This window comes from Canis aureus, chromosome 18, assembly GCF_053574225.1.
Source record: "Canis aureus isolate CA01 chromosome 18, VMU_Caureus_v.1.0, whole genome shotgun sequence".
Classification (NCBI taxonomy): Eukaryota; Metazoa; Chordata; class Mammalia; order Carnivora; family Canidae; genus Canis; species Canis aureus.
In genome coordinates this window covers 27187019-27206036 of record NC_135628.1, presented here as the reverse complement: position 1 = coordinate 27206036, position 19018 = coordinate 27187019, and positions in this window count along the sequence as shown.

The following is a 19018-nucleotide window of genomic DNA, read 5'->3' as shown; positions in this document are numbered from 1 at the left end:
TACAGCTTTGTAATAGATCTTGAAATCTAGAATCAAGGTACTTCCTGTTTTGTTCTTCTTTTTCTTTTTTTTTTTTTTAATAAATTGTTCTTCTTTTTCAAGATTGCTTTGGCTATTCAGGATCTTTTGTGGTTCCATACGAGAGATTATTTTTTCTACTTCTGTGAAAAAAACTTTTGGTATTTTGTTAGGGATTGAATTATGCCTATAAATTATTTGGATAGTATGAACATGTAAATGTAAATGGGATTATTTTCTTAATTTCTCTTTCTGCTACTTGATTATTAGTATATAGAAATGCAACGGATTTCTGTATATTGATTTGTATAGTGTGACCTTAGTGAATTAATTTATCAATTCTAATAGCTTTTGGTGGAGCCATTTGAAATTTCCATCTGCAAATAGTGACAGTATTACTTCCTCCTCCATTACTATGTTGAATACAAGTAATGAGAGTGAACCTTCTTGTGTTGTTCCTGACCTGAGGGAAAAAGCTCTGTTTTTCACCATTCACTATAATGTTAACTGTGAGATTTTCATAAATGGCCTTTATCATGTTGAGGTACATTGCCTCTAAATCTATTTTGTTGAAGGTTTTTATCATGAATGGATGTTGAACTTTGTCAAATGCTTTTTCTGCATCTATTGAAATGATGATATGGTTTTATCCTTTCTTTAATTAATGTGAGGTATCATGTTGATTGATAGGAGAATATTGAACTACTCTTGCTTGCACCACCGGAATGAATCTCACTTGATTGTGATGAACGTTTTTTTAATGTATTGTTGAATTTGGTTTGCTAATATTTTGTTGAGGATTTTTGGATTTATGTTCATCAGAGATATTGGCCTTTAGTTATCTTTTTTTGTATTGTCTTTATCTTGTTTTGGTATAAGGATACTGGCCTCATTTGGAAGTTTCGCTTCCTTTTTTTATTTTTTGGAATAGTTTGAGAAGAATGGGTATTAACAACTCTTCTTTAAATGTTGGGTAGAATTCACCTGTGAACTGTCTAGTCCTGGACTTTATTGTTGTTGGGAGGTTTCATTACTGATTCAACTCCTTGCTGGTAATCCATATGTTCACATGTTCTATTTCTTTCTGCTTCAGTTGTGTAGGTTACAATTTGTTAGTATATAGTTTTTCATAATATTCTCATAATAATTTTCATAATATTCTCTCTCTCTAATATAGTTTTTAATAATATTCTCCCTGCATGGAGCCTGTTTCTCCTTCTTCTCAGTATTGTTTGTATTCCATGGTGTTGTTTGTTATTTCTCCTCTTATATTTGTGATTGTTTGATTCCTCTCTCTCTCTCTCTCTCTCTCTTAATGAGACTGGCTAGAGTTTTATCACTTTTGTTGATCTTTTCAAAGAACCAGTTCTTGCTGTCATGGATCTGTTCTATTGTTTTTTCTGGTTTGTTTGTTTGTTTTTAGTGTATATCTTTTATTTCTGCTCTAATCTTTATTTTATTTCTTCTGCTGTTTTGGGTTTTGTTTGCTATTCTTTTTCTAGCACCTTTTTGATGTCAAATTAGACTGAGATTTTTCTTGCTTTTTGAAACAGGCTTATATTGCTATAAAAGTTCCCTCTTAGAACTGCTTCAGTGTTACATTCCAAAGGTTTTGGGCCATTGCCTTTTTTTTTTTTAATTTTTATTTATTTATGATAGTCACACACACACACACACACACACACACACACACACACACACACAGAGAGGCAGAGACACAGGCTCCATGCACTGGGAGCCCGACGTGGGATCCGATCCTGGGTCTGCAGGATCGCGCCCTGGGCCAAAGGCAGGCGCCAAACCGCTGCGCCACCCAGGGATCCCGGGCCATTGCCTTTTGATTTTCATTTGTTTCCATGTACTTGTTGATTTATTCTTTAAATTCTTGGGTGTCTCATTCATTGTTTAGAAGCATGTTATTTGACTTCCACATATTTGTGGTCTCTCCAGATTTTTTTATTCTTGTGGTTGACTTCTAGTTTCACAGTGTTCTGATCAGAAAAGATGCATGGTATGACTTTGATCATTTTGAATTTTCTGAGGCTTGTTTTGTGGCCTAACATGTGATCTGTTCTGGAGAATTTTCTATATGCATTCATAAAGAATATGTTTTAGTATGGAATGTTCTCAATATATCTGTTAAACCCATCTCATCCAAAATGTCATCCAAAGCCATTGTTTCCTTGTTGATTTTTGTTTGATCTCTCCATTTATGTAAGTGGGTGCTAAAGTCCCCTACTCGGGGATTCCTAGGTGGCTCAACGGGTTAGTGCCTGCCTTCAACTCCGGGCATGATCCTGGAGTCCCCGATCTAGTCCATCAGGCTCCCTGCATGGAGCCTGTTTCTCCTTCTGCCTGTGTCTCTGCCTCTCTCTCTCTCTCTCTCTCTCTGTGTGTGTGTGTGTGTCTCTCATGAATAAATAAATAAAATATTTTTTTAAAAAAAGATAGATATATAAAAAAAAAGTCCCCTACTATGATTATATTATTGTCAATTACTTCCTTTATGGTTGTTACTAGCTGCTTTTTGTATTTGGGGGCTTCCATGTTGAGTGCATAAATATTTAGTTATTTAGTCTCCTCGTTGGATTGTCCCCTTAGTGATTATATAGTGTTCTTTATCTCCTATTAGTTTGCGTGTTTCTTTCATATCATATGAAATGAATTTCTTGTCCCAAGCACACAAAAGGGTCTTGTTTTTTTTTTTTTTTTTTTTTTAATCCATTCTGACACCCTATGTCTTTTGACTGGAGCATTTATTTCATTTATATACTCTGGGAAACGAACTAGGGGTGGTAGAAGGGGAGAAGGGCGGGGGGTGGGAGTGAATGGGTGATGGGCACTGGGGGTTATTCTGTATGTTAGTAAATTGAACACCAATAAAAAATAAATTAAAAAAAAAGATTAAAGCAAAAGAATTTAGAATCTAAAAAAAAAAAAAACAAAGTAATTATTGTAAGTATGTGTTATTGTCATTTTGTTACTTGTTTTATGGTTGTTTTTGTAGATTTTCTCTGTTCCATTCTTCCCTTGTGCTCTTCTTTTAAAATAAGTTGGTTTTTTAAAGTTACATACTTAGATTCCTTTCTCTTTATTTTTTGCATATCTATTAGTGGTTACCAGTAGGTTTGTATATGGCATCTTCTGCACTTGGCAGTCTATATTAATTTGATGGTCACTTAAGTTTGAACCCACTCTTTACTCCCTATCCCCACATTTTATTTTATTTTTTTCCAAAATAACATTTAATTAGAATAGTAAAATATGAGCAATAGCAAATAAAATATCTTCATTCTGACAGTTTTCAAGAGGTTGAAACCAAAGCATTTGTCCAGGAAGTTTTATGTATCTAGATCTCAGCTATACCTATCATAGTTTCTTTTTAGTTCATCTAATAAATGGCCTAGCCACAATGTGTTCAAACAAATATTTAAATTAGATGCCCATGCAGTAATTTTTGTTAAATATTTATTTATTTTTTGATTCATCCGTACTTTAGTACACTTGTGGATATTTTTCATTTATTTATTTATTTATTTATTTAATAAATTAATTTTTTATTGGTGTTCAATTTACCAACATACAGAATAACACCCAGTGCTCATCCCGTCAAGTGCCCCCCTCAGTGCCTGTCACCTATTCACCCCCACCCCCGCCCTCCTCCCCTTCCACCACCCCTAGTTCGTTTCCCAGAGTTAGGAGTCTTTATGTTCTGTCCCCCTTTCTGATATTTCCCACACATTTCTTCTCCCTTCCCTTATATTCCCTTTCACTATTATTTAGATTTCCCAAATGAATGAGAACATACACTGTTTGTCCTTCTCCGATTGACTTACTTCACTCAGCATAATACCCTCCAGTTCCATCCACGTTGAAGCAAATGGTGGGTATTTGTCGTTTCTACCTATCCCCACATTTTAGGTAGATGGTATCATTCTTTAGATTTTTTCACTTTGTGAGAAGATTGACTGATTTTTACAGATACGCTTATTCTTACTTTTGTGTGTGTGTGTGTGGGTGTGGTTGTGCTTTCTACCGAGTCCTGTGTATGATCTTTCTTTTTCATTCATAGAATCTCCCTTAATATGTCTTGTAGGGCTGGATTAGTGGTCATAAATTCCTTTAACTTTTGTTCGTCTGGGAAACTATATTTCTCCTTCCATTTGAATGATAGGTTGCTGGATATTCTTGGGTGCAGATACTCCTTTCAGTAATTTGAATATATCATGCCACTTTCTTCTGCCCTGCAATGTTTCTGCTGAAAAATTCACTGATAGCCTTATAGAATTGCCCTTGCATGTAACTGTTTTCTTGTCTCTTGTGACTTTTAACACTCTCTCTTTTCACTACTTTTTACCATTTTAATTACTATGTGTCTTGGCATGGACTTCCTTGGTTGATTTTTGTTCAGGGATTTCTGTGCATTCTGGATCTGAAATTCTGTTTCCTTCTCCAGATTCAGAAAATTTTCAGCTATTATTTCTTCAGATAAATTTTCTGCCTCCTTTTCTCTTATCTTTCTAGGATCTCCATAATGTGAGTGTTATTACACTTGATGGAGTCACTGAGTTCCTTAAGTCTTTTCTCATTTTGTATATATATATATTTTTTTTTTTCCTCACATCTGCTTGGCCTGATTATTTTCTATTACTCTGTCCTCCAGGTTGCTGATTAATTCTTGTGCTTCCTCTAGTCTATCTATTTCATCTAGTGTTTTTTAAGTTTCACTTATTCTGTTCCTCATCTCTGACTGGCTCTTATCTCTTTGCTAAGGGTCTCACTAATGCCCTCTGCTCTTTGCTCATGTCCAGTGAGTATATTTATGACCATTACTTTAAATTCTCTATCAGGCAATACTACCTATCTCCATTTCATTTAAGTCTCTTGATGTGGTTTTGTCCTGTTCTTTCATTTGGGACATATTCATCTATCTTATTTTGTCTAATTCTCTGTGTGTTTCCTTGTGTTAGGAAAGTGAGCTCTATCTCGTGCTCTTGAAAGTAGTTGCCTTTATGAAGATCAAATCCTATAGAACCCTGCAATGCAATATCCCATTTCCTGGAAACTTGTTCTTTAGGAGTGCCTCCTACATGTGTTGTGTGTGTCCTGCTGTGGCTTAGCCATGGTTTTGTGTGTGTGTGTGTGTGTGTGTGTGTGTGTGTGTTTCAGTCTGGTCATCTGCTATCTTTGCCTGTTGTGGGCAGGATTTGGTCTCTTTTGTGTTAGTAGGCCAGACTGGGGCTGCCTTGCACTTGAAGTGAATCAGACCAAGTATTTTCCAGAGATGTAGTAGCACCAAACTGCATGGCACCTTCCCTGTGTTGTCCCCTGAGAAGCTTCATTGGTGGGTGGGGCCTGCAATCAGACCTGCTATTTGCCCCCAGCCCACTGCTGGAAACAGTCTGATTGGTTTGTGTGATTATTTTTCTTCTTCCAAGAGCAGGAGTCACTTTGGAGTAGTGGTGATCCTTGTTGGGGCTACTTGCACACTGCCAGGCTTGTGGCCCCTTAAAATAGTCCAATATGCCCTTGGACTCTGGCCAAGAGCATATTCGAAAGGGCAGATCTGCAATGTGTGTGGGGGTGGATCACAGTTTTTTACATCTATTTGCATGCTGTCCCTCAGTGTGAGGAGACTTGCTACTGCCAGGCCCCGGGCTACATAAAGCACAGGTTGGCAGTCAGGGTTGTGGTTAAGTTTGAGGTATTTTCTGGGACCCATGATGCTGAGACAGACAGGCCTGTCTGAATGGGTGGATCCCAAATGCCAAGGGGCAGGGTAAAGTGTAAGCAAGTTAATGTCTATAATGCTGGTTCCTGCAGGTGGCCATGTGTTTATGCTAAGAAAGAAGGCAGAAAATGTTGCCTTCTTGCTCCTTTAGTTTTAGAGGAGTCTTCCAGGATCTCTATCCCCCCAGGGTACACTCTGAGAGTAGTAAATAATTCTCCCTCCAGTATGCCCCAGGTATTTTTTAAACTGCTGCTTCTCTGCTGTATCTCCATAGGCTGTTTGTTCTGCTGTCTCTTTAAGGGCAGGGACTCGGCTTCCTCTGGCCCTCCAGACTTTCCCAGAACCAAACCCAAGGATTTCTAAAATTCCAGGCTTCAAGTCCTGCTATTGTAAAAACTCACGAAATCTGGCCCCTCTGGTTCCAAAGCCAAATACTATGGGGATTCATCTTCCTCGTGTGGACTTCCCCGTGCGATAGTCTTGTTTCTTTCCTTTCTCCATGCCTGTGGGTTCCTCGCTCTCATGGACAGTTCTGTGGTTCTTTTTGTTCCCCACTGTGTCTCCACCCTTCCTACACTCTTCCATGTGGCCTTTTGTCTACATTTACTTGTGGAGTTCGTTCTGCCAGCCTTTGGTCATTTTCTGCATCATTTATACTGATGTGAGTGTCACTTAGTTGTATCCCTCGGACAGGGTAAGCTTAGGGTCCTCCCATTCCATCTTGCCAGCAATGACTTCATTTGTTTTTGAATGTGTCAGCATTACAGGTTTTCCATATATTGAAATAATTTAAACTCAAATGTGGATACAATTAACAAAGGAACCCAGATCTAGGCTGTCCAAGTGTGTTTTAAAGATTTTATTTGTTTGAGAGACAGATAGAGAGATAAAGAGAGCACGAGCAGAGGAGAAGGAGAGGGAGAAGGAGAAGCGGGCTCCCCACTGAGCAAGGAATTGGACATGGGCTTGATCCCAGGACTCTGGGATCATGACCTGAGCCAAAGGCAGGTGCTTAACCAGCTGAGCCACCCAGGTGCCCCTAGGCTGTGTGTTCTCATTACTTCTCTCTTCCTGTCACATGTAGGTTGGTAAAATATACAGAATTTCCAACATTTAGCTGAATGAAAACCATACTTCTCTTGGCTTGTCTTTAATCTAGTGACTAGACCCACAAAGGCACTTTGGCAGCCCCCGTTATGTTTTCATTTGTTTTTCTTGCAGAAAGCAATAAATATTGTGCCAGCACCACAAGCCACAGCCTCCAGGGCAATAAATGCAGAATCAAACAAATGAATGGGAAGAATAGAATAAACTGTGCTGCCCCAGGGATGGCTATAATTAATGAGTGATTTTAAAAAAATAAATGGCTTCTTTCCCTTTTTAAAAAAATATAACTTTTGAAAGGAGGAAATGGATGAACCGTGTATTTCATAGTTAAAATACAAACTTCTGGTACTATAGCTTAATACATTTGTAAATGCCTCGCCTAATCCACCATTTTTTCATTCATTTGACAGATGTGTATTTACTGCCTACTATGTGACTAGCAGTGTACTCCGCACTTGGGATTTAGAGGCAATCTGGATCAACCATGTTTCTGTTCTCCTGGAGGGTGATAGGCTATGTTCCTGCTCTCCTAGAAGAGGAGAAGATGAGAGAGAGGATTTCTTAGTTTATGGGCTACAGACGTTCGAGAAGATGGTTCTGACTTCAGGTTGACTGATTGTAGGAATTCAGATTATTATCAGTTTTCTCAATCTCTGTGGCCCTGTTCCCCTCTGTGTTTTCCTGATAATTGGCTCATTCCACATGACAGTCAAAATAGTTACTCTCACCGGTAGATGGTATTAACAGCTAGTGATCTGTATTAGCTCCTCCAAGAAACAGGCACCTAAGCACAACTGAACATCTAAGGATTTTCTTCGGGAAAGTGACTGAGAAAGAATTGGGAGGGAACTGGGGAAGATAAGGTAAGCTGTCAGACAACAATGTAAGTCTGACCTGGAAGAAAACTCAGGTAGAAGTGTTCTAGGTTGCTATGTAACCTAGAGAATATTCATAGAAGAGCCATTAGGGCTCTTATGGGTTGTTAAAGAACTCCTGTTTTCCTAGACATGTGTCTGCCTTACATTCATGCTGTCTGCCAGTAGTAGAGAGCAGAGCCTTGATGTGAATGTAGTTAAAGATTTCAGAATGCAACAGCTAGGGCAGTTAGCTAATTAAGCTCCCTGTTTGGGAGGTCTATAAGGCTTATTCCCAAGGAGGTTGAATGATCTCTAAGAACATAAGTTTCTTTCTTACAATGTCAAAATTAATATTCCAGAGTTCCTCCTGCCATTTGCTTAATCAGTTGGTTATGTCAGAAGCCATAATTCCTGGGATGGGGTCACATGGAGCCCCAGTATTGGGCCCCACAATTTTATAACCCCGTGTTAATCCATGGAATAGAGGAGAGGTGGTTTCTAAAAGGGATATTGCACATAAAAATTAGTAGATATCCACCAACATGTGTGAGTGTATATATGTATAAATGTATGCATGTGTGCATATAATGCACCAAGATGTTAGTCCTTTATTTGACCATAAGCCTTAAAATAAGACAAATGACATAAACAGTAAGCAACTAAGTTTTTAAAAGATAAATCTATAAAATAAAAATTACTATTTAATATTAAAATTGAGATAATGGGTTCTCTAATATGAATATATTACTATATACACTTGCATATATCATATCAATCTGTAGTGACAAATAGTATATGTATAAATTATATAGAGAATATAAATTGACCTTATCTTTGGAGAAGAGGTTATTTCAGGAGAAAGTTTTCCACTAGTCTCTTGCATTCCTGCACATCTTGTAAATAAGAGGCACTCATAGCTTTTGCTCCAGACTAACTTTTCAAGGATGTTTACATAGCTAAAGTCATGGAAAATAAAAATCGTGTCTTTCTCCATAGCCGAGACCATGTTGGTTTGCTCTCTAGTGAAATAATGGTAACATCTTCCTCTGAGGCAAAGGTTGGGCAAGTTTATTTGCAGCCGTTACAAATTATTAGAATCCCTAAGCATAGGGTTTCTTAGGTGTACCACAAACTTACTTCATGCACAGCATCTGCCTGGGGCCATCAGCATTGTCGTAGGGGACTTGTGGGGCAAAAGGAACTGACATAATTTTTTGATGGATGCCTTATAAGAATCCTCTTTAACTGATGATCTTGCCTACAGGCACCCAAATCAGAAAGACATTAGACTATAACAAAATGTGGTGGGATGCAGAATTAACAGGAATTTCTTTCATGTATTAGACACACTGTGTTTAGATATCTTTCCTTCCTTGTTCATAATCTCAAAAATCTCTGGGTCATTTTATGTATTAATACACTCTAATATTAATTCTAAATCTTGGTCCTATTTCATGGGTCTATTATGCTGTATTTTCAATTGTTTACTAAGACAAAAATTAGCAAGGTATTTCATTTGTCCTGTTTTTTTTCCCTTGAGCAGTAGATACCAGAGCATTTTCTATTTATATCCAATGAATGTGGAACCTGGTTACCTACAACTACAAAGACTGTAGCTTATTTGCTATTGGAATCTTGGTTGCAAACTTCTATTTGCTGATTTAGCTTCTATTCTCCAATTTTACAACTTACTATTTTCCTTATTAAAAACTTTCAAATTCAGACAAGTTACCAAAATAATATAAATGGGAATAATAGGTTTATCAATTTAATGTCTGGCAAAAGGGAACTGGACTTTAAAATAATCCAGTGCACTAAATATTTACATGAAATAAGAAAAAATAATAACATATAGTTATTTACTGCTGCCAGAACAGAGGTTTGAAAGAGAAAAACAGTTTAGACCAAATGTTTGAACATCTTAGCTTTTCGTGAGGAGAGCCAATGACACCCTAAGTTGAATATTTATTACATTTTCCATGAATTACCCAAAAGAAATGCCAAAAAAGTCAGATCCCATGCAGAAGTATCCATTATATTTCAATTTTGTTCTCACTGTACTATCTATTAAGACTATTATTTAAAGATTCGTATACTTTTTAAAAGATAAATTTTCTTTGCAAATGCCTACAGAATATTTTTGAAAACTGGCCATGAACTGGGCTCCATAGAAAATCTCAATTTCCAGAAGTAGAAATCAGAGCTTACTTTTGAAGACCACCATGCCAAAAAAACAGCTAGAAACTTTTTAAAAAGCTAGCAGTAAACATCATCAACAACAGAAATCCTTAGAAATGTTATCAACACCCTTCTAAATAAATTGTGGATTAAATAATTCAGAAATATCTGAGTGTTAGAAACAGTAAGAACAGTACATATATATTCTCTTGGATATATATGAGTAAAATCACAGGAAGATTTTATTAGAGTCCAATGCTTCCATTAAAAAATGAGAAAGCTTGAAATTGGAACTAAGAATCTAAGAATCCTAGAAAACAGAAAGTAGGCCAAAATATAGGACTTAATGAAGATAAAAAAGAAATTGGTAAACCTGGTAAATAAAATCAGTGGTAATTTAAGAAGGCAAATAACATACAAATCTTTGGCATACCTGGTCTCATTGAATATTAGTATATAAATTTATTTTATATTTTAAATCTTCCATCAATGTTTTTGTTTTTGTCAAAGTCTGGTTAAGTTTTGGTGTTTTTAGGATTTTTAAATTGAAATATGATTAACCTACAGTGTTATATCATAGTTTCAGGTGTAGAATATAATGGTTTAACAATTCTATACATTACTCAGTGCTCATTACACTGGGTATATTTTTAATGCCTTTTATCTGTTTCACCATTCTCCCACCCATCTCCTCTCTGACAACCACCAGTTTGTTCTCTGCATTTAAGAGTCTGGGTTTGTTTTGTTTTTGTTTTTTTCTGTTTCTTGTTTTGTTTCCTAAATTCCACATATGAATGAAATCATATGGTATTTTTCTTACTCTGTCTTCTTATTTCACTTAGCATCATACCCTCTAGGTCAATCCATATTGTTGGAAATAGCAAGATCTCATTTTTTTTTAATGGGTGAGTAATAACCTGTTTTATGTACATAGCACTTCTTTATCCATTTATCGGTCAGTGGATACTTGGGTTGCTTCCATAATGCTTCTGCAAACACAGGCGTGCATGGATCTTTTCAAATTAGGGTATTTTGATAAATATACAGTAATATAATTACTGGATCATATGGTGATTATATTTTTATTTTTTAAGAAATGTCCATACTGTTTCCACAGTGGCTGAACCAGTTTGTGTCCCCACAACCAAGGTTCCATTTTCTCCACATCCTCACCAACATTTGTTTCTTTTGTTCTTGACTAACCAAAATCATTCTGGTTTTGATTTGAGTTTCCCTGATTTACTAGTGATGTTGAGCACCTTTTCATGTGCCTCTTGTCTAGCCATCTTGATGTCTTTGGGAAAATGTCTGTTTATGTCCTCTGCCCACTTTTTAAAACTTAAATTCAATGTAGTTCACATACACTGTATTATTAGTTTCAAGGGTAGAATTTAGTGATTGACCAGTTGCATATAACACCCAGTGCTCATTAAGTGCTCATCAAGTGCACCCAGTGCTCATCAAGTGCCCTCCTTAATGTCCATCACCCAATTATCCTTTCCTCCACCCACCTCCCCCTTTACCAACCCTCATTTTGTTCCCTATAGTTAAGAGTTTCTTATGGTTTTCCTCCCTCTTTTTTTTATCTTATTTTTCCTTTCCTTCTCCTATGTTCATCTATTTTGTTTCTTAAATTTCACAAATGGGAAATCATGTTTTTGTGTTTCTCTGACTTGTTTCACTTAGCATGATACCCTCTAGTTCCATCCACATTGTTGCAAAGGGCAAGAGTTCATTCTTTTGGACACCACTTCTTTATTCATCTGTTGATGGACATCTGGGCTCTTTACATATTTTGGCTATTGTAGACATTACTGCCATACCCACTGGGGTGCATGTGCCCTTTCAAATAACTATTTTTGTATTCTTTGGATAAATACCTAGTAGTGCAATTTCTGGGCCATTGAGTAGTTATATTTTTAACTTTTTAAGGAACCTCCATACGGTTTACCAGAGTGGCTGTACCAGCTTGCATTTTTCCCATTCTCACTAACATCTGCTGTTTCCTGACTTAATCTTAGCCATTCTAATCAGTGTGAGGTGATATCTCATTGTGGTTTTAATTTGTATTTCCCTGATGCCAAGTGGTGTTGAGCATTTTTTCATGTCTGTTAGCCATTCTTTGAAGAAATGTCTGTTCATGTCTCCTGCCCATTTTTTGACTGGATTTTTGTTGTTGTTGTTGTTTGGTGTTGAGTTTTATAAACTCCTTATAGATTTTGGATCCTATGCCTTTATCTGATATGTCACTTGCAAATATCTTCTCCATTCCATAGATTGCCTTTTAGTTTTGTTTCCTTTGCTGTATAACACATTCTTGTGTTATTATAATGCATATAGTTCATTTTTGCTTTTTTCCCCTTGTCTCTGGAGATGTGTCTAGCAAGAAGTTGCAGTGGCTGAAGTCAGAGAGGTTGCTGCTCATGTTCTTCTCTAGGATTTTGATGGATTCCTGTCTCAGACTTAGGTCTTTCATCCATTTGAGTCTATTTTTGCGTGGTATAAAGAAATGGTCCAGTTTCATTCTTCTGCATGTGGCTGTCCAATTTTCTAACACCATTTGTTGAACAAACTGTCTTTTCCATTGGATATTCTTTCCTGCTTTGCCTAAGATTATTTTACTTAGAGTTGAAGTCCATTTCTGAGTTCTCTATTCTGTTCCATTGATCTATATGTCTGTTTTTGTGCCAGTAGCATACTGTCTTGATGATTATACTTTGTAATACAGCTTGAAGTCCAGAACTGTGATGTCTCCAGCTTTTGTTTTATCAACATTACTTTGGGTATGTGGGGTCTTTTCTGGCTCCATATCAATTTTAGGATTTTTCGTTCCAGCTCTGTGAAAAGTGCTGGTAGTATTTTGATAGGGATTGCACTGAATGTATAGATTGCTTTGGGTAGCATAGACATTTTAACAATAATGGTTATTCCAATCCATGAGCATGGAATTTTTTTCCATTTCTTTGTTTGCCTCAATTTCTTTCATAAGTGTTCTATAGTTTTCAGAGTACATATCCTTTGCCTCTTTGGTTAGGTTTATTCCTAGATATCTTATGGTTTTTGATGCAATTGTAAACAACATCAATTATTTTATTTTTCTTGCTGCTACTTCATTGTTAGTGTATAGAAATGCAACAGACATCTGTGCATTGATTTTTATATCCTGCAACTTTGATGAATTCTTGTATCAGTTCTAGCAATTTTGGGGTGGAGTCTTTTCAGGTTTTGTACATAAAGTATCATGTTGTTGGCAAAGATTGAAAGTTTAACTTCTTCTTTGGCAATTTGGATGCCTTCTATTTCTTTTTGTTGTCTGATTGCTGCCGAGGCTAGGACTTCCAGTTCTATGTTGAACAAAAGTGGTGATAATGAATCCCTGTTGTGTTCCTGAACTTAGGGGAAAAGCTCTTAGCTTTTTCTTAATGAGGATGATATTTGCTGTGGGTCTTTTGTATATGGCTTTTATAATGTTAAGGTATGTGCTCTCTATCCTTACATTGTGGAGGGTTTTTATCAAGAAAGGATGCTATATTTTGCCAAATGTTTCTTCTGCATCTATTGAGAAGATCAAATAGTTCTTACCCTTTCTTTTATTAGTGTGGTGTATCATGTTGATTGATTTATGATGTTGAACCCATGCTCCCTGCTCTGTTCTACTGATTTATATCTATTTTTATGCCAGTATTACACTGTTTTGATGACTACAGCTCTGTATATCTTGAAATCTGGGATTTTGTTAATGTCAAGTTCTTCTTTCTCTAGATTTCTTTGGTTATACAGAGTCTTCTTTTGTTCCATACAGATTTTAGGATTATTTGTTCTAACTCTATGAAAAAAATGTTGGTATTTTGATAGGGATTGCAATTTGTAGATTGCTTTGGGTAGTATGGACATTTTAATAATGTTGACCCTTCCAGTCAATCCATGAGCATGGAATATCTTGTCATTCTCAATTTCTTTTAGCAAAATTTTAGTTTTGGTAGTACAGCTCTTTTGCCTCCTTGATTAAATTTATTCCTAGGTATTATTTTTGGTGCAACTGTTAATGGTTTTTTGTTGTTATTGTTAATTTCTTTATTTCTCTTTCTGTTACTTCATTATTGGTGCATAAACAGGTAAGAGATTTTTGTTATGCTAACTTTGCATCCTGTGACTTTACTGAATTCATTTATCAATACTGGTAGCTTTTTGGTGTATTATATACAGAGTTTCCTATATGAAGTAACATATAATCTGCAAGTAGTCAAAGTTCTACAATTGTTGTATCTACCTGTTGGCTTGTCCCCTTTATTATCGTGTCTTTGTACAGTCATTGTTTTAAAGTCGAGTTTGTCCTATATAAGTATTGCTACTCTGGCTTTCTTTGGCACCCATTTGTATGACAGAATAGTCTATAGTAAGTGGACAATATTTTAAGTTTAAACCCATCCTTTACTCCTTTCCTCTCCACATTTTAGGTATGTGTTGTCATATTTGACATCCTTTTATTTTCTAAATTTCTTGACTGGGTATTTATAGAAATACTCATTTTTACTGCTATTGTGTTTCCTACTTTAATTCATATGCTCACTTTTGGTTTTTACTTTCCACTTCCAGGCCCCTTTATTATTTTTTGCAGGGCTGGTTTAGTAGTCATGAACTCCTTTAGTTTTCATGTGTGAAACTCTCTTATTCTGAATGATAGCCTTGCTGGATAGAGTATTCTTGGCTGCAGATTTTTTTTTTTTTCTTTCAGGCTCTAGGGAACAGGAAACGCTACACAACAGAACCCCATAGGACCTCTTTCTCATAAAGCCATATTTGGCTGCTATATTATTTTTGAATATATCCTGCCCTTTTTAGCTTGAAGTTTCTGCTGAAAAACCTGCTGGCAGCCTTATGTGGTTTCTATTGTACATTAACTATCAAATCATTCTAAATTCAGAAACTGACCTGAAGACTTGCAGAACAAACTCCACAGCTAAAGGGAGACAGGAGGCCATATCAAAAAAGATAGTAAGTAAGGAGATGTGGTTCAGGGGAGAAATTGATCATGCCCCACCCCCACTCCACTCTCCCAGCCCAGGGGATTGGTCCAAATCTCAGCCAACACTACATTTCCCAAATAGGAGTTTTGCAGGGCCTTGGTTCTGGTGGCAGTGGTGATAGATAAGCAAACCAGAGCACACCTAGTTACAATGTGCCAAATTAAGGCCAGGGACCAAATACTACCCACAACAGGCAAAGTCAGCTTCTGCAGATGACTGACTTCTTTCTTGCTGCTTTAAAAAAATTTTTTTATCACTTGATTTTGTTATTTTAACTATGTCTTGGTGCAAGTCTGCTTTTGTTGGTTTTTGTTGGGGGTTCCCTATGCCCCCTGTATCTGGATATCTGTTTTCTTCCCCATTTTAGCAGTTTTCAGCTATTACGTCTTCAATTTTTTTTCTCTCTCTCTCTTCTTCTGGGACTCATATAATGCAGATGCTACTATGTTTGATGGAGTCACTGAGTTCCCTAAGTCTTTTTTCATTTTGCCTAATTCTTTTTTCACTCTTTTGTTCAGCTTACTTACTTTACATTACTGTCTTCTAGGTCATTGATTCATTTCTCTGCTTCTTCAAGCTTGTGTTTATTGCATCAAGCATATTTCTAATCTCATTTATTGCACTCTTCATCTCTGATTGATTCTTTATGTTTGTGTTAAGGGTCACACTGATGTCTTCCATTCTTTTCTCTAGTCCAGTGAGTAACCTTATGATCATTGGTTAAGTACTCTCTCAAGCATATTTCTTATATCTGTTTCATTTAGATCTCCGGCTGTGGCCTTGTCCTTTTTTTTCATTGGGACAAACTTCTCTATCTTCACATTTTGTTTAAGTTTCTGTGCCTGTTTGTTAGGAAAGTCAGCTATATTTCCTGTTCTTGACGGTAATAGCTTTATGAAGAAGAGGTTGTATAGTGTTGTGCTATGTAGCATCCCCTGTTCCCTAGGGCCTGGTGCTTTTGGCATTATCTCAAATATGTGCCACATATGTTCTGCTGTTTTGTCTTGGCTGGTTTATCCTTCAAGCCAGTTATCCGCAGAGGCTGTCTTTGCCTGTCGTGGGTAGTATTTGGTCCCTGGCCTTAATTTGGCACATTGTAACTAGGTGTGCTCTGGTTTGCTTATCTATCACCACTGCCACCAGAACCAAGGCCCTGCAAAACTCTTAGTTGGGAAATGTAGTGTTGGCTGAGATTTGGACCAATCCCCTGGGCTGGGGGAGTGGAGTGGGGGTGGGGCATGATCAATTTCTCCCCTGAACCACATCTCCTTACTTACTATCTTTTTTGATATGGCCTCCTGTCTCCCTTTAGCTGTGGAGTTTGTTCTGCAAGTCTTTAGGTCAGTTTCTGAACTTAGGATGAATTTGATAGTTAACTAATTATATTTGTGGGTCAAGGCAAGCCTAATGGCCTCTTACTCTGTCTCATCTTGTCTTGGATTCCCTTTTATTTTTATTACAGGTTTTGGATTTGTGGGCATTCATAAACAACTTAGGTATATAGCAGTCTATTTCAAGTTGATGACTACTTAAGTTTGAACTCATTCTGAAAGCACTTTTTAATCGGATTCCTCACAGTGTGTCATCCTTGACGTCCTTATTTTGTCAAACATTTGACTGACTTTTTAATAGATCTGATTTCCTGCATATGTGCTTTAGCTCCCATAATAGTTTTATAAGAGTTTAATCTACTTTTGTTTGCATTTATCTGTAAATTTTTTTCCTTTCATTATTTTCTTACTCATGATTATGGCTTATCTGCTTTTTTTTTTTTTTAAAGATTTTATTCTATTTTATTTAAATTTTATTTATTCATAAGAGAGAGAAAGAAAGAGAGAGGCAGAGACACAGGCAGAGGGAGAAGCAAGCTCCATGCAGGGAGCCTGATGTGGGACTTGATCCTGGGTCTCCAGGATCAGGCCCTAGGCTGAAGGCAGCGCTAAACCGTTGAGCCATCCAGGCTGCCCATCTGCTAGATTTATGGGGTTTCACTTGCATGTAACTTTTCTCTTTTTAGCTTTAAAATTCTCTTTATTAGTATTTTCTCTCATTTTAATTTCTATGTGCCTTGTTGTGTAATCCCTTGGGTTAGTTTGGTTGGGGTTCTCCATGCCTCCTGAATCTGGATGTTTGCTGCTTTCCTCAGATTAGGGAATTTTCAGCTATTATTTCTTCAAATTTACTGCCTGCTTCTCTCTCACTGTTCTCCTTCTGAGATGCCTATAAAGCATGTTATTATGCTTGATGATGTTGCTGAAATTCTTTAATCTATTCTCATTTTTTCTTTTTGCGGTTTGATTTCCATTACTACCTCTTCTTTATCACTGATTCATTATGCTTCTCCAGTCTACTAATTCTCTCTAGTCTTTTTGTTACTGAGTTCATCTGTTTCTATTTTCTATTTCTGCTTAACATCTAAGATCCTCCTAAGATAGATCCTAAGATACTACACTTTTCTCAAGTCCACTCAGTAGCTTTATGACCATTACTTTAAAATCTCAAGATGTATTGCTTGTGTCTGTTTCATTTAGCTCTTTTGCTGTGGCTTTGTACTGTTCTTTCATTTGGTCCATTCTTCTCATTTTGTCTCTAAGTATTAGGGAAGTCAGCTATGTCTCCTCTTGAAGTGTGTGGTTATCTTCCCCTCTCCTCTAGGCAGGTGTCACTTTGGAGTGGTGCCAGTTCCTGCGGAGGTTGCTTGTGGGGCATATTGAGAGAGAAGCTACACTGGAGACAGCTGGCAAATGGGGTGAGTTGGATGGGGCAGATGTGCATGGGGGTAGAGCATTAGTTTTAGCAAGATAGATGGAGAGTGCTCATTCCAACAAGTGTCTGGCTCTCTAGCCTGGGAGTGGGAGGAAATGGTACCTATCAACTATTTTGTTCTTGGAGAAGTCTTCTAAAAGTCCCTGCCCTTTCAGCACACACTAAGATTAATAACTCTTCATTTATACTCCAGGCACTTTGCAAATTCCTGCTTCTGTGCTGTATCTCAGTCAGGTGATGGGCCTTTAAGGGCAGGGACTCAGCTTCCTATGGTCCTCAGCTTTCCTAGAGCTAAGTATGCAAATTTTAAGTAGTCTGTGTTAAGCCCTGATGGCTGTAAAACTAACAGTTAAGTGCCAGTGGTTTTCAAAGACAAAATGTTAAGCAGCCTTGTCTTGCCAGTCAGTGCAGGTCCCCTGTCTGGAATGCCTGGTGTGAGGTCTAACCCTCTTCAGTCTCCATGCTTGTGGTGTCTCTCCCATTCCTGGTTAGTCTCACTGAGGGCTTGATTCTCAACCTTGTTTTCACCCCTCCTACTCTTTTAGATGTGACCTCTTCTCTACCATGAACTGTGGGAAGTCTGTTCTACTGGTCATTTTCTGAGCTACCTGTGCTCATGTGGCTGTTATCTCGGTGAGTTGGAAAAGATGAGGTTAGGATCTCCCTACTCCACCATCTTCCCCAAAGTCCTTTTTTTTTTTTTTTAAGATTTTATTTATTTATTCATGAGAGAGAGAGAGAGAGAGAGAGAGAGAGAGGCAGAGACACAGAGGGAGAAGCAGGCTCCACGCAGGAAGCCCGATGTGGGACTTGATCCCAGGTCCCCAGGACCACACCCTGGGCTGAAGGCAGGTTAAACCGCTGAGCCACCCGGGCTGCCCAATGCTTTAATCTTTTAATTAATGTTTTCTGCCAGGAGTTTTATGGTTTTAAGGTCTCACATTTAAGTCTTTAATTCATCTCGAGTTTGTGTACGGTGTAAGAAAATGAGGCCTTCAGTACTATGTTGAAGTGGTGAAAGTGGACATCCTTGTCTTCCTGATCTTAGAGAAAAGATTCAGTCTTTGACCAGTAGGAGATTAGCTGTGGGTTTTTAATATATGGCTATATTATGTTAGGTATGATGCCTCTAAAAAACCTGTTATTGATTTTTATATTGGTTATTAAAAACCTGATATTGGTTTTTAATATATGGCTATATTATGTTAGGTATGATTGCCTCTAAAAACCCTTTTTACTATGAACGGATTTGTCACATCATTTTTTTCTGCATCTATTGAGATCATATGGTTTTTAGCTTTTCTCAATGTGATAGAGCATGTGACGGACTTATA